Source organism: Leptodactylus fuscus, chromosome 2 (genome assembly GCF_031893055.1).
Source record: "Leptodactylus fuscus isolate aLepFus1 chromosome 2, aLepFus1.hap2, whole genome shotgun sequence".
Taxonomy (NCBI): domain Eukaryota; kingdom Metazoa; phylum Chordata; class Amphibia; order Anura; family Leptodactylidae; genus Leptodactylus; species Leptodactylus fuscus.
The window spans coordinates 209,246,870-209,262,199 of NC_134266.1; positions in this window are offsets into that span (position 1 = coordinate 209,246,870).

A 15,330-nucleotide genomic window follows, 5' to 3' on the forward strand; every position below is an offset into this window, starting at 1 on the left:
GCACCCACAATTTTTAATACTGGTATACAGTGCCATTGTCTGACTGGGAATTCAAAGAATATATGGGGGTTATGTGCACCCACAATTTTTAATACTGGTATACAGTGCCATTGTCTGACTGGGAATTCAAAGAATATATTGGGGTTATGTGCACCCACAATTTTTACTACTGGTATATAGTGCCATTGTCTGACTGGGAATTCAAAGAATATATGGGGGTTATGTGCACCCACAATTTTTAATACTGGTATACAGTGCCATTGTCTGACTGGGAATTCAAAGAATATATGGGGGTTACGTGCACCCACAATTTTTACTACTGGTATATAGTGCCATTGTCTGACTGGGAATTCAAAGAATATATGGGGGTTATGTGCACCCACAATTTTTAATACTGGTATACAGTGCCATTGTCTGACTGGGAATTCAAAGAATATATGGGGGTTACGTGCACCCACAATTTTTAATACTGCTATACAGTTCCTTTGTCTCACTGGGAATTCAAAGAATATATGGGGGTTATGTGCACCCACAATTTTTAATACTGGTATACAGTGCCATTGTCTGACTGGGAATTCAAAGAATATATGGGGGTTATGTGCACCCACAATTTTTACTACTGGTATATAGTGCCATTGTCTGACTGGGAATTCAAAGAATATATGGGGGTTATGTGCACCCACAATTTTTAATACTGGTATACAGTGCCATTGTCTGACTGGGAATTCAAAGAATATATGGGGGTTACGTGCACCCACAATTTTTAATACTGCTATACAGTTCCTTTGTCTCACTGGGAATTCAAAGAATATATGGGGGTTATGTGAACCCACAATTTTTAATACTGGTATACAGTGCCATTGTCTGACTGGGAATTCAAAGAATATATGGGGGTTACGTGCACCCACAATTTTTACTACTGGTATATAGTGCCAATGTCTGACTGGGAATTCAAAGAATATATGGGGGTTACGTGCACCCACAATTTTTAATACTGCTATACAGTTCCTTTGTCTCACTGGGAATTCAAAGAATATATGGGGGTTATGTGCACCCACAATTTTTAATACTGGTATACAGTGCCATTGTCTGACTGGGAATTCAAAGAATATATGGGGGTTACGTGCACCCACAATTTTTACTACTGGTATATAGTGCCATTGTCTGACTGGGAATTCAAAGAATATATGGGGGTTACGTGCACCCACAATTTTTACTACTGGTATATAGTGCCATTGTCTGACTGGGAATTCAAAGAATATATGGGGGTTATGTGCACCCACAATTTTTAATACTGGTATACAGTGCCATTGTCTGACTGGGAATTCAAAGAATATATGGGGGTTACGTGCACCCACAATTTTTACTACTGGTATATAATGCCATTGTCTGACTGGGAATTCAAAGAATATATGGGGGTTATGTGCACCCACAATTTTTAATACTGGTATACAGTGCCATTGTCTGACTGGGAATTCAAAGAATATATGGGGGTTACGTGCACCCACAATTTTTAATACTGCTATACAGTTCCTTTGTCTCACTGGGAATTCAAAGAATATATGGGGGTTATGTGCACCCACAATTTTTAATACTGGTATACAGTGCCATTGTCTGACTGGGAATTCAAAGAATATATGGGGGTTACGTGCACCCACAATTTTTACTACTGGTATATAGTGCCATTGTCTGACTGGGAATTCAAAGAATATATGGGGGTTATGTGCACCCACAATTTTTAATACTGGTATACAGTGCCATTGTCTGACTGGGAATTCAAAGAATATATGGGGGTTACGTGCACCCACAATTTTTAATACTGCTATACAGTTCCTTTGTCTCACTGGGAATTCAAAGAATATATGGGGGTTATGTGCACCCACAATTTTTAATACTGGTATACAGTGCCATTGTCTCACTGGGAATTCCACAAATAATTTGGGGATTCATTCACCCTACATCTCAGGCTCTTGCCATATTCACCCAGGTTGTCAGTGCTGCACCAGCTCGTTCCCAGACAGCTCGGCCCGAAAAACACGTTACCTATATAGAGGATTTGGACAATGAAGACAACATGTTCTAAATCTAATGTCTGCACCTTCTCCAGAATTAAAATAAAGGCAGCGTTTAACTTTCAAATAGCACTGCACAAAGGAAGAGCTTATCAGCTTGTCTCATGACATGCTACTGAAAAGTTTCATTTGTGTATCTTAATGTAAATATAGTTGTATAAGCTTTTTGGGTTTTAGGCACTGCCAAGTTATTTATTACCACCCGCTCCCTTATAATGATGATGACGCCAAAGTCACTGTGGGTGTTCAGAGCTCACAGCTTTGGGTGACATTTGTCTTGCTCTCTGTCGGTACCAGCTGTCTTTTTGGATACCGTAAAGTTATGTTGACTTTATTAACAGCTATAGAAGCTTTAGCCAGGTTGTGACGGTGTGTAACCCTAACAACACTAAGTGGGATACACATTAATAGTCAGTCTATGTACGCTAAACGTATCACTGAAGTAATTTTTTTTCCCTCTCCCCTAATATAAGAAAGGAACAGACATTAGACCTAGACCGGGGTTCGAGGCTTGAAAAAATCCAGTATTATTTGTTCTTCATGATGTGAAATATGTGTTGAAAAGCAACCCAAGATGAAGTCAGCCATGTGTGCCAGTGTGTCACTTGGCATGCCTTTGCTGGCCCCAACTGTAAGGGTCACTCTCCATTTCCTCCATTTTCCACTCCCCTTCACACCATTTGTGGTGAAGCAATGGGATGCACTGAAGTGCACCCTCTAGCCTCGTGTGGGATAGGGACATCAGATGCCACTCCAACCCCCTCGTCTTCCTCCGCCAGCCAACGGTGCGAAGATGAGAGGAGTGTGCTCTGAATGTTTTCTGCCTAGCAGAGGCTAGTTCTCACTTACGAAAATGGCCCCACTTTGACCTGTATATCAGGCACAATGGTGTAGGTTTCAAAGAAACATGGCACCAACAAGTTGGAAAACGTGGGCCATGCGTGGACCGTGTTTGAGTCTGGCAAGCTCCAGATCTGCTACCAGGTTCCAGCCATTATCACAGGCGCAAAAATGCCAGGCCCCAGGTGTAGCAGGGAAAAAAAAATGCCATCTCAGCCAGGATGGCATCCCTGACCTCGGAGGCACTGTGCTGTCTGTCCCCCAAGCTGATCAGTTTCAGCACGGCCTACTGACATCTCCCCATGCCAGTGTTACAGTGTTTTCCGCTAGTAGCTGGGGTGGAGGTTGCAGCTTCGTAGGGTTTCAGTCTACTCCTGCCATGAATTTTGGCCTGGGAGAGGAGATAGGCCACCCCAGTTTGCACCCGGGGAACAGACTCCACCACATTCACCCTGCCTGTCATTAAAGATAAGCACTGCAGCATCCCTGACCACAGGCGCTTGTCCATGTGTCGGTGGTCAAGTGGACCTTGCAGCAAAGCGCAGAGCTCTGGGCCCGACTGATGTTATGGGACACATGCAGGCGCAAGGCAGAGACAGCACACCAAGAGAAGTAGTAACGGCTAGGCCCAGCATAGGGAGGTGCCCCAGCTGCCATCTGCTGACGGAAGGCCTGGGTCTCCAGAAGCATAAACAAACACCAACATCTCCAGGGCCAGCAGTTTATCGATGAGGCTGTTACAGGCTTGGGCATGGGGGTGGGTTGTATTGTACTTCTGCCTGCAATGAAAAGCTTGGGAAATGTGGAGTGGCTGGGAAGAGGCGCATGATGGTGCAGGCCAAAAGGGCGCATGAGGGTGAACTCCCCAATGTGTCAGAGATAGGTGTGTAGGTGTCCTTGCATCATATACTTGCACCATATTTGGCTTTGGAAGTTAATTTTGTGCCAAAAAGTGGTTAAGACAGCGATCCCTCAGCTACTCCCGTTACACTGTCTATTGAAGTTACCATCTGTGGAAGTGGACCACCATTTCTAAGATCCCAAAGGAAGCAGGCAAGAGATGTGCAGTTCAGAAAAAAAGATGAGAAAATAAGTTTAGGCTGTAGAGCACAGAGGGATCGGAGAGGACAGAGCTGGTGTCGGCCAGGTATTCCCACAACATGCGCCTATACTTGTCCCTCCTGGTGACACTAGGCCCCTGAGTGGCAGTAATTTGTCCAGGGGGGCCATTAACGTGTTCCAGACCTAGGAATAAGTCTTCCAACAGGGTAGAGTTTTGCATGCCTTTGCTTCTACCCACTGTTTTTGCTGCTTAGCTTCCCTCCACATCTACTCTGCTTTCACCCCTAAACATCACCCCAGTTTATGCCTTTGCTTCTACCCAGGTTTTTTGTTGATTTAGCTTCCCTCTACATCTACACTGCTTTAGCCCCTAGACATCACCCCTGTCCATGTGGGGTCGGTGGCCTCGTCATCCACCAACTCCTCTTCCAATTGCGCACTGCCCCCTTACTGCAAACCGCACATGACCACAGCTTGCCTTGATGGCAACTGTGTCTCATGATCCCCACTTAGGTCCAGACAAGTCGGTGGCGGGTCCAAAACCCCAAAATTGGAAGGAAATGGCAGATGCTGCAGTATTTCTAACACCTGTTCCTGGTGCTCGGGCCTGGTCTGTGTTGTACCCTGCACCCTGCTTAACGCATCTGCCATATCCGAAGTTGTGCTGAGCGCATGCTAATGTTTCGTGTCCAGTGCAATGGATGGGATGGGATTTCACATAAGTCTGCCACCCATGGCCACTCATGGTTGAGCAACTGAGGGAGTTGACTTTGACGAACCCGAGGGTTTTGGAGTTGGAACTACATCAAAGGTCTGTGCTGCTCACACACTCTGCTCAACACATGATATGTTTAGTGCCAGCAGTGTGGAGACGTCGCACAACAGCCGTTGTTCCAGCAGGTACAGGCGTTGTAGGAGTGCATAGAGGCTAGCAGCAGCAACTATACACTTTAAAAACTATCCGCACAAGCGCCACACTTTCACCAGTAGCTCAGGAACATTGGGGTACCTTTTTCAAAAGATTAGCAGCAATGAGTTAAAAACGTGGCCCAGGCATGGAATATGTTGCAGGCTGCCAAGCTACAGAGCCAATCCCAGGTTACGGCCATTATCACACATGACAACATGCCTGGGCCCAGGTGCAGTGGCAAAAACCACATTGCCGTCTCATCGAGGATGGCATGACTCACTTTGTAGGCAGTGTGCTGTCTGGCCCCCAAGCTGATGAGCTTCAGCACGGCCCGCTGACGTCTCCCCACACCAGTGTTGCAGCGTTTCCAGCTCGTAGCTGGGGTCAATTTAACAGCGGAGGAGGGTGGTGTTTCAGCCCTCCTCCCAGGAATGTTGTGTGGGGAGACAAGTCAGGCCACCACATTTTGCGACCCGGTCCACGCCTCAACTACATTCAACCACTGTGCCCAAATTGAAAGGTAGCGTCCCTGTCCGCATGCACTTGTCCATTCGTAACTGGTCACATGGAACTTTAGGGCTAAGCGCTGAATTTAGGGACCGCCTCATGTTTGGGGGAAAGTGCTGGTGTGGACGGCACAGTGCGGTGGCGCAGTAGACACTCTGCCCAAAAAGGGCAGAGTGTCCCCCAGCCGGGATTCCAACATCTCCTGGGCCAGATTTCTTGAGATGAGGCCGTTGAAGCCTTGGGCATGTGGGTGGGTTGCGCTGTACTTTAGCATGAAATGAAAGGCTTGGGAGATGGGGAGTTGCTGGGAAGAGGCGCATGATGGCGCGGGCAAAAGGAGAAATGGCAGGAAAAGGTGAGGATAAGGGTGAACTCCCCAAAGTGTCAGAGGCAGATGTGGAGGTGTCCTGGCTCCTGGTCTGGACTGCAGCGCCAGCCCTGTCAACAGTGGAAGAGGCAGTGGCCGCCAGGCCAAACGACGATTATCCTGCGCTTGCTCTCACCCACTGAGCCCAGGGCTTGCCTTCCAAATGATGGCACCCGCAAGAGGTGGTGAGATTCCTCTCCGCAGATCTCCAAACCATCTTGGACTTGCAAATTGCACTAAATTTGTCATGTAACTGACATGTATATGATGAGTCTATCCATTGTCTGTTCATTTTGGTGAAAGTCAGCCTGTCAGCTGACAGACAGCTGTGCTTGTCAGTGATGATGTCACCGGCTGCTTGTACCCCCAGTTTTTGCTGCTTAGCTTGCCTCCACATCCACACTGCTTTTGCCCCTACACATCACCCCTATCCATGCCTGTGCCTCTAGCCATAAGTCTGCCACCCATGGAAACTCATGGTGCAGAAAGTGAGGGAGCTGACTCTGAGGAACCCTTGGGTTTTGTAGCTGGTACTCCATCAAAGGTCTCTGCTGCTCACACACCCTGCTGAACATACGGTATCTAGGGTTAGAGCGTGTGGTGACCTCGCACAACAGTAGGTGCTTCAGGCAGATGTAGGCCTTGCTGGAGTGTATTGCGGCTAGCTCCAGGTACTGTAGACTTGGGAAAGTGGGTGTCCAAGTGCCGCACTTTCACCCTTAGCTCAGCTAATTTGGGGTATGTTTTTAAAAATCATTGCACCACTACATTGAACATGTGGGCCAGGCATGGAACGTGTTGGAGGCTGGCAAGCTCCAGAGCCCTCCAACAAGCTAAAAAACCTGGCCCCAGGGGCAGCGGGGATAAACAAATTGCCATCTCATCCAGGATGGCATCCCTGACCTCAGAGGCAGTGTGCTGTCCGTCTCCCAAGCTGATGAGCTTCAGCCCAGCCTGCTGACGTCTCCCCACACCAGTGTTGCAGCGTTTTCAGCTCGTAGCTGGGGTAAATCTAACAGCGGAGGAGGAGGAGGGTGGTGTTTCAGCCCTCCTCCCAGGAATGTTTTGTGGGGAAACAAGTCAGGAAAATTCTTGAAACGGGAGAGTTTTGCATCTTTGCCCTTGCTGCCTATGGACATCCCTTTGCCTCTAGCCACCATTTTCCCTGCTTTGCTTGCCTCCACATCCACACTGCTTTTGCCCCTAGACATCACCCCAGTCCATGCCTTAGCTTGTACCCCCAGTTTTTCCTGCTTAGCTTGCCTCCACATCCACACTGCTTTTGCCCCTAGACATCACCCCAGTCCATGCCTTAGCTTGTACCCCCAGTTTTTCCTGCTTAGCTTGCCTCCACATCCACACTGCTTTTGCCCCTAGACATCACCCCAGTCCATGCCTTAGCTTGTACCCCCAGTTTTTCCTGCTTAGCTTGCCTCCACATCCACACTGCTTTTGCCCCTAGACATCACCCCAGTCCATGCCTTAGCTTGTATCCCCAGTTTTTCCTGCTTAGCTTGCCTCCACATCCACACTGCTTTTGCCCCTAGACATCACCCCAGTCCATGCCTTAGCTTGTACCCCCAGTTTTTCCTGCTTAGCTTGCCTCCACATCCACACTGCTTTTGCCCCTAGACATCATCCCTATCCATGCCTCTTCCCCTAGCCATAACTCTGCCACCCCTGGAAACTCATGGTGCAGAAACTTTGGTTGCTGACTTTGAGGAACCCTTGGGTTTTGTAGATGGAACTCCATCAAAGGTCTGTGCAGCTCACACACCCTGCTCAAGATATGGTATTGTAGGGTTTCAGCGTGTGTGAATGACGGACAACAGCCTGTGTTTGGACAGATGTAGGCCTTGCTAGAGTGTTTTTAGGCTAGCAGCGACTCCTGTGCACTTGCAAAAGTGGGCGCACAAGCGCCGCATTTTCAACAGTAGCTTTGGTACATTTGGGTATGTTTTTAAAAAACTTTGCACCACTAGGTTAGACGTGGGCCAAACATGGAACGTGTTGGAGGCTGGCAAGCTCCAGAGCCGCTACCAGGTTCCAGCCATTATCACAGGCGTAAAAATGCCAGGCCCCAGGTGTAGCAGGGAAAAAAAAATGCCATCTCAGCCAGGATGGCATCCCTGACCTCGGAGGCACTGTGCTGTCTGTCCCCCAAGCTGATGAGCTTCAGCACCGCCTGCTGACGTCTCCCCACACCAGTGTTTTAGCGTTTGCCGCTAGTAGCTGTGGTGGAGGTTGCAGCGTCGTAGGGTTTCAGTCTACTCCTGCCATGAATTTTGGCCTGGGAGAGGAGATAGGCCACCCCAGTTTGCACCCGGGGAACAGACTCCACCACATTCACCCTGCCTGTCATTAAAGATAAGCACTGCAGCATCCCTGACCACAGGCGCTTGTCCAAGTGTCGGTGGTCAAGTGGACCTTGCAGCAAAGCGCGGAACTAAGGGCCCACCTGATGTTGAGTGACACGTGCTGGTGCAAGGCGAGGACGCCACACCGGGAGAAGTTGAGACGGCTAGGGACGGCATAGTGAGGTGCCACAGTTGCCATCAGGTCCGGGAAGGCGGGAGTTTCAACAAGCCGGAACGCCAACCTCTCCTGGGCCAGCAGTTTAGCGATGTTGGCGTTCTAGGCTTGCGTGGGTGGGTGGTTAGCGGTGTATTTCTGCCGGCGCTCCAATGTCTGAGAGATGGTGGGTTGTTGTAAAGAAGCGCCTGATGGTGCCTTTGATGGTGCAGGAGAAGGAGATAAGACAGAAACAGGGGAGGATGAGGGAGAAGTCAACAAAGTGGCGGAGGCAGATGAAGTGATGTCCTGGCTCGTCCTCTGGAGTGCATCGCCAGCACTGTGAGCAGAGGCAGTGGCATGAACGGCGGGCGACGTTTGTCCTGCCGTTGCTGCCTGCCACTGATTCCATTGCTTGGATTCCAAATGACGGTGCATTGAAGTGGTGGACAGGTTGCTCTTCTCAGGGCCCCTACTCGATTTCGAGAGGCAAATTGTGTAGACGACACTATATCTGTCCTCGGCGCATTCCTTGAAAAAACTCTACACCTTCAAGAAACGTGCCCTCGATGGGGGAGTTTTTCTGGGCTGGGTACAAAAGGGAACATCTTCGGACATTCCGGGTCTGGCCTGGCTTCGGCAAAGCAGCTGACCTCTGCCTCTGGACATGTCTCTGCCTCTAGCTACCCTTTTTGGTGCTGCACCTGCCTCAACATCCACACTACTTTCCCAGCTTGACATCTGCCTTGTCCAGGTGGGGTCGGTGTCCTCGTCGTCCACCACCTCCTCTTCCAACTCCTGTCTCGCCTCCTCCTCCTGCACAATGCGCATGTCAACTGGCTGCCCTGACAGCAACTGCGTCTCATCGTCGTCGATGAGGGTGGGTTGCTGGTCATCCGCCACCAAATCGACCGGAGATGGAATGGAGGAGACTCTAGTGTTTGAGCATCTGGACACAGATACTCGTCTGTTAGGTCCGTGGAATCGCGAAATGGAGGGGCAGGTTGCGGTACAGTCAAAGGAAGGGAGAACAGCTCTGGGGAGCAGGGACAGTTGGGGTTATTGTTCTGAGAAGATTGGGAATTTTGGGTGGAAGGAGGACAAGACTGTTGGGTAAGAGGAGGTAGAGGCTGACTGGCTGGTGGACAATGTGCTTTAAGCGTTATCCGACAGCCATTGCAAGACCTGTTCCTGGTTCTCGGGCCTACTAATCTTTGTACCATTCAGCCTAGTTAATGTGGAACTTTTGTGCAAAGCGCAGAACTTAGGGCCCGCCTGATGTTAAGGGACACACGCTGGTACAAGGCTCAACTCACCCTAAGTGCCAAAAACACTGCTGGTGCAAGGCTCTACTCATGCCAAGGGCCTCAATCTCTGCTGGTAGCTCAGCTTAAGGTCATGTAACTTTGTTTGGAAGGGCTCATGTTAAGGGCTAGAAAAGTGAATTTTGGAAGGTCTTACCACATCACACACACACACACACACACACACACACACACACACACTCAAAATGACAGTTAAGGGTGAGGGCTTTTGGAATTCCCATTGCCTATTCCATTTGTGGTTGTCATGGGGAACGTGATTTAAAGGGGTGGTTGTTACTGTTTGTTGAGCTTAAATTGGGGTTTGTGTCCATCCATTTGGGGAGTAAAGAAGGTTTCCAGGTATTTTCCCACTTTGATAGAGGTTTTTTTGAATGTGGAAAGTGTGTAGTTGTTAGGCAGTGATGTTGGGGTAATAGAGGGTCTTTGGTGTGTTAGATGCCCCCAGGCATGCTTCCCCTGCTGTCCCAGTGTCATTCCAGAGGTGTTGGCATCATTTCCTGGGGTGTCATAGTGGACTTGGTGACCCTCCAGACACGGATTTGGGTTTCCCCCTTAACGAGTATCTGTTCCCCATAGACTATAATGGGGTTCGAAACCCGTTCGAACACACGAACATTGAGCGGCTGTTCGAATCGAATTTCGAACCTCGAACATTTTAGTGTTCGCTCATCTCTAGTATTAATGCTTATGCGCATCCTAGTAGCTATTCCTGCACCGAGCTGACCTTCACTGCTGCCACTTTGTGTGTATACACAATGGCTCCATTGGGTGACGGTACATCAGTGTGACCACTGCAGTCAATCTCAGCAATATACAGCTGAATGACATTTCACAAGCAATTTGCCAACAGTGTAATGGTAGATGGGTGGTCTGTTAGGGTGTCAAGTGTTAAAATCCTCTGTAATGACTCTGGTACTGTGCTCCACAGAGATCAGCACAATATATTTCCAATCCTTACATGGTAATGTCAGAACAAACAAACAAAAATAATTGAATAGATCGGTAATGCACCCAGGGGTATACATGACAAAAAAGAAAAAAGTGCACTAAAACTTAACTTTTATTAATGTTCATTAAAAGCTAGCTATCCATATGATAAAAATGGTAGAAAAAGGGCTAAACTGTGTGTGTGACAGACAGGCTGCTATACTAAACTAGTGGTTTAGGAAATATCTTGGGTACTAGGTAAAATCCTATCACTTTGGTGAATCCATTGCCTGGATGCTAGTTAGTATAATTCCCTAGAAGAAGATCCCCTTTCACCCATAGAACCCCAATACACCACACAAGCTACTAACACTGAGTCCAATACAGCAGACCCAGTGATGCAAGCAGCTGTACTCAAGCCAGAGCATTGATTAGCTGGCTAGAGCCGCATTCACACATGCAGGTACTGACACATAGGCCTAAACTACTCCGCCTAACGTGTTTCGCCGGCTACTCCGGATCATCAGAGGCATTGGATGGTTAACTAAAGGGCCCCCAGCGTACTCAATTCATGGGTTAACACCAGAAAAGAAAAAAAGATGTGCTATATGTGTTGAGCTCTCGGTCAGCTGTGAAGTTTAGCCACTGCTGGCTACTAGTTTAGTATATCAGCCTGTACCCGTCAGGGCACCCACACACTAGGTTGAATGTACCCTCACCGTTTTACCCCTCATTTTTATCAGGGGCACACTGCTTACCTGTTCTGGGGACACCATCATAGGAAGAAATCTGCCATTCCAGAGGTACCAACACCATTTTACCTTATACCTTGTTCTTTTACCTATGTATGGCTATATACCCATTCACCCCTCTTCCCTCTCTGCAGGTTGGTTTACAGCATTTCATCATATTCTGTGGGACAGAAGTCAACACCTGCTCCCATAATAGGTAATGAGGCTTCATTTCTCCTGTGCCACTCCAGCTCTATCCCCCACATATAGTTCTAATCACATTACCCATTACAACCTCACAGGCCGCCTACAGCCCTCTGGAGGACTCTAAGGGGGAGTTCACACGATGTAACATCACGCGGCACGTTACATCATGTGAACTTACCCTAACACCTTCCACCTGGACATAGACCAGCCAAGGTATCTTTTACCTAACCCAGTCCTTATTCCCCTATTCCACAGTTATACCAACTCTTCTAGACAGGCTCATCTCTCATTTCTTGCCATAGGTCTACTCCCGCTACTTACCCTATTCTGTACCCATGACTATGTCTACCTTACCGCTACTTACTAGTTAGTAACTTTCCACTACCCAACTCATTTTATTGTCTTGTCTATACAAGTATTTGGTGTGTGAACTGTAGTGTCCATTCAGTGGCCGACTTTTAACTCTACGTTAACCCAGTACCTTATAACATAGCCTCATATCGTGGTATTCCATATGCTCGCCTACCAGGTAAACCATGATCTGTATCTCTCCTTCTGTATGTACATCAGTTATAATGTGACTTTGTACAAAGTGTATTATACTTATCTGTCACTGGTTTCTCTAGCACTCCCTTGTTAGCACGTGTGAAACTTTTTAATGTATATGATGCATTATGTTGTATCTCTTATTATTCATTTTTCATTCACTTGCAGAGCTCGATAAAGGCCTACATGGTCGAAACGTTGCTCGACACTCTGTATACCCACGTGTAGCACAATGCCTTTGTTAATCAAATAAAAACAACGGATTTATTCCATCTATTTGGATCCTTTTGTTTACTTTATCTATTAAACATAGAGATCCATTTTCTATGGAAAAATTTTATAACCACCATTGAAGAAGTAGTGGTCTGATAACTTATTCTCATTGATTTAGTCTGATCACTGGGGAGGAATTGACTCATGTCAATCATTCATTAATTAGTGACAATCATACCTTATGCATCCTATATGTTTCAATGAGCTGACATCAGCAGAATGGATGTAAATCAATAGCAAGTGATTTGTTTGTACATTTACTGCAGGCAATTATTATGGCGGTTAAGAAGCAATAAAAGTTGTAAAGGTAATTGTCCTGTGTAAATGCCCCTTACCCAAAACAATTATGGATATTAAGTTTGAGGCCCCACTTTGCGGAAACGTGGCTTTTTTTGTCGCAAATTTGTGGGGGGGGGGGGGGTTTAGCCAAAGCCAGTATGGATTGAGCAGAAGGAAGAAGTATATGAACTTCCTATATATTTCCCATTCCTTGACTCAAAAAAACCACAGCATAGTCTGTAACAAAATAGCTGCATTTTCGCAACATGGGGCCTCAGCCTAACACACGCTTATTAAACCTGGGTAGAAAAGGAAACGGAGCAATTCGCAACCTTGAACAGACCTACTTATTTATTTTTAAATGTAGATTGTGAGCCCCATAAAGGGATCACAAAGTACCGTATTTTTCGGTACTATAAGACGCACCTAGGTTTTAGAGGAGAAAAATAGGGGAAAAAAAATTTCAAGCAAAAAATTGTAAAATATTTAATATATGGGAATTGTAGTTTTGCAACGGCTGCAAGGCCATATTGACAGGTGACCCTGCAGCTGTGTGGGGATGTATAGGGCGTTTTTTTTTGCGGGGCCAGATGTACTTTTTAGTTCTACCATTTTGGGAAATGTCTATTGCTTAGATCACCTTTTATTTAAATCAGAGGCAAAATGGTGAGAAAAACCCAGTGGTTTAGCACTTTTGATTTTGGCGTTATCCACTGTACAGGAAAAATATTAGTAGACCGAGCATTTTCGGACACTGGGATACCTAATGTATATATGTTTCACAGTAACGTTATACTTTTATATGTATTCTAGGGAAAGGAGGTGAACTTTTATTTATTATATTTTTTTTTAAGGTTTTTTTTTTACTAGTTTATTAACACCCCCTAGGGGGCTTGAACCTGCAATGATTTGATTGAAAGTCCCATAGACGGCAATACAAGTATATTGCCATCTATGGGAGATTCTATACGTTACTATTATGGCTGGTCATAGACCAGCCGCAATAGTAATATAGCAATGACAGGCCTGGGAGCCTTCCGTAGGCTCCCAGCTGTCACCGGAACAGGTTGGCTCCTGCAAGCTCGCTTTGCAGGAGCTGGCCTGCAACTTTAAAGGTATGGGGCCGGTGAGGACCGGCCCTGGGGCTAACTTTAAACTTTTTTTTTTTTTTTTTTTTTGGGGGGGGGGCACATCTCCTGAGGGCATCTCCGCTGTTAACTCTTACAGACCCGGCATACAGACACCGGGGCGGGTGTCGGGGCCCGCAGCATTGCCACCGGCCCCAAGGCTAACTTTAAACTTTTTTTATGGGGAGGGGGGAGAGGACATCTCCGGTGGGCATCTCAGCAGAGTTGTCGGAGCTCGTGCCTGGATCTCTGATTGCAGGCATAAGCTTCGGTATTTGATGGGGGGCGGGGGGACTTTGATGCCTGCGATCAGAGATCGCAGGCATTCGCTCCAGACCTGGCATCATAGAACGGCGGATGCCGGGGAGTGTGTTAGCCACTGGCACAGGGCCTGTAGTATTGCCACGCTCCTGCCACTGCAGAAAACCAGCGGTAGCAGGAGCGCGGCTCTCCACATTCGTACCATAAGACACACCCTCATTTTCCTCTGAAATTTTTTGGGAAAAAAGTGCATCTTATAGTCCGAAAAATATGATACTTTTTTTTTCCCTATCAGTATGTCTTTGTAGAATGGGAGAGAATCCATGCAAAGACGGGGAGAACATACAAACTCCTTGCAGATGTAGTTCCTGGTGGGATTTGAACCCAGGACTCCAGCACTGCAAGGCTGCAGTGCTAACCACTGAGCCACCGTGTTGCCCCGAACAGACCTACTTATGTACCAAAATATGCTCTATGTTCAGTCTTATTAACGGATGTGATTAAAACTTTGAGACTACTCACTCCTCTCAGAAACCATGCTGACTTTTCTTGTCACTTTTCAAATATGGCAAGTGACAAGAAGTCATGTTATTTTTGTGCGAATTTGGAAGACATCATACTTTTTTTTTTTTTTCCAGCTTATACCAAAACCTTTCAGAAACGACTTAGCAAATATGGGACACTAAATCTTAAGTACTAGGCCTTTTTTAACTCTGTGGTAGCATCTTCCATATTCTTCGGAGTGGCCTGCTGGGGGAGTAGCATACCAACCAAGGGCAGAAATAGACTTGACAGGCTGAGCTTGTATGTGTTCTTTCTTGAATATATTACTATATTATCCATGCTGCTGTAACACACTGAATCTCCCCATGGTGGGACTACTATTATTATTGTTTATTATTATTGTTATTTATATTGCACCATTAATTCCATGGTACTTTACATTTGGGGGTTACATACAATGCACAAAATATACAGGTAGATACAATACTAACAATGACCGACTGACACAGTGGGGTAGAGGGCCCTGCCCCCGAGGGCATTATCTTATCTTATCTTATTAACTGAAGTTAAGGGGAATATATTATTCTTGGTCTCCTACCCTATTAAAAACAAATATTTTTGACAAACTTGATCTGTTGCAATAGAGAATGAATTTCAGAAGGATTCATCAGGTATAGCAGTTGTCTTCTAGCTGGCCATGAAGACACTTGTTACTTTTGGTACCTTTTCAAAACCAAATGTGAAAGTGCTGTAAATAGCCAAGGAGTTAGGAAGTGGCTGAGTTCACACCTAGACACAGGGATAGTCTCAAACCTTCCCTTTTGTCGCCTGTTGTCTCTAGTAAAGCACAGCCTTATCTGATCTGAGGGTCATTAGTTTAA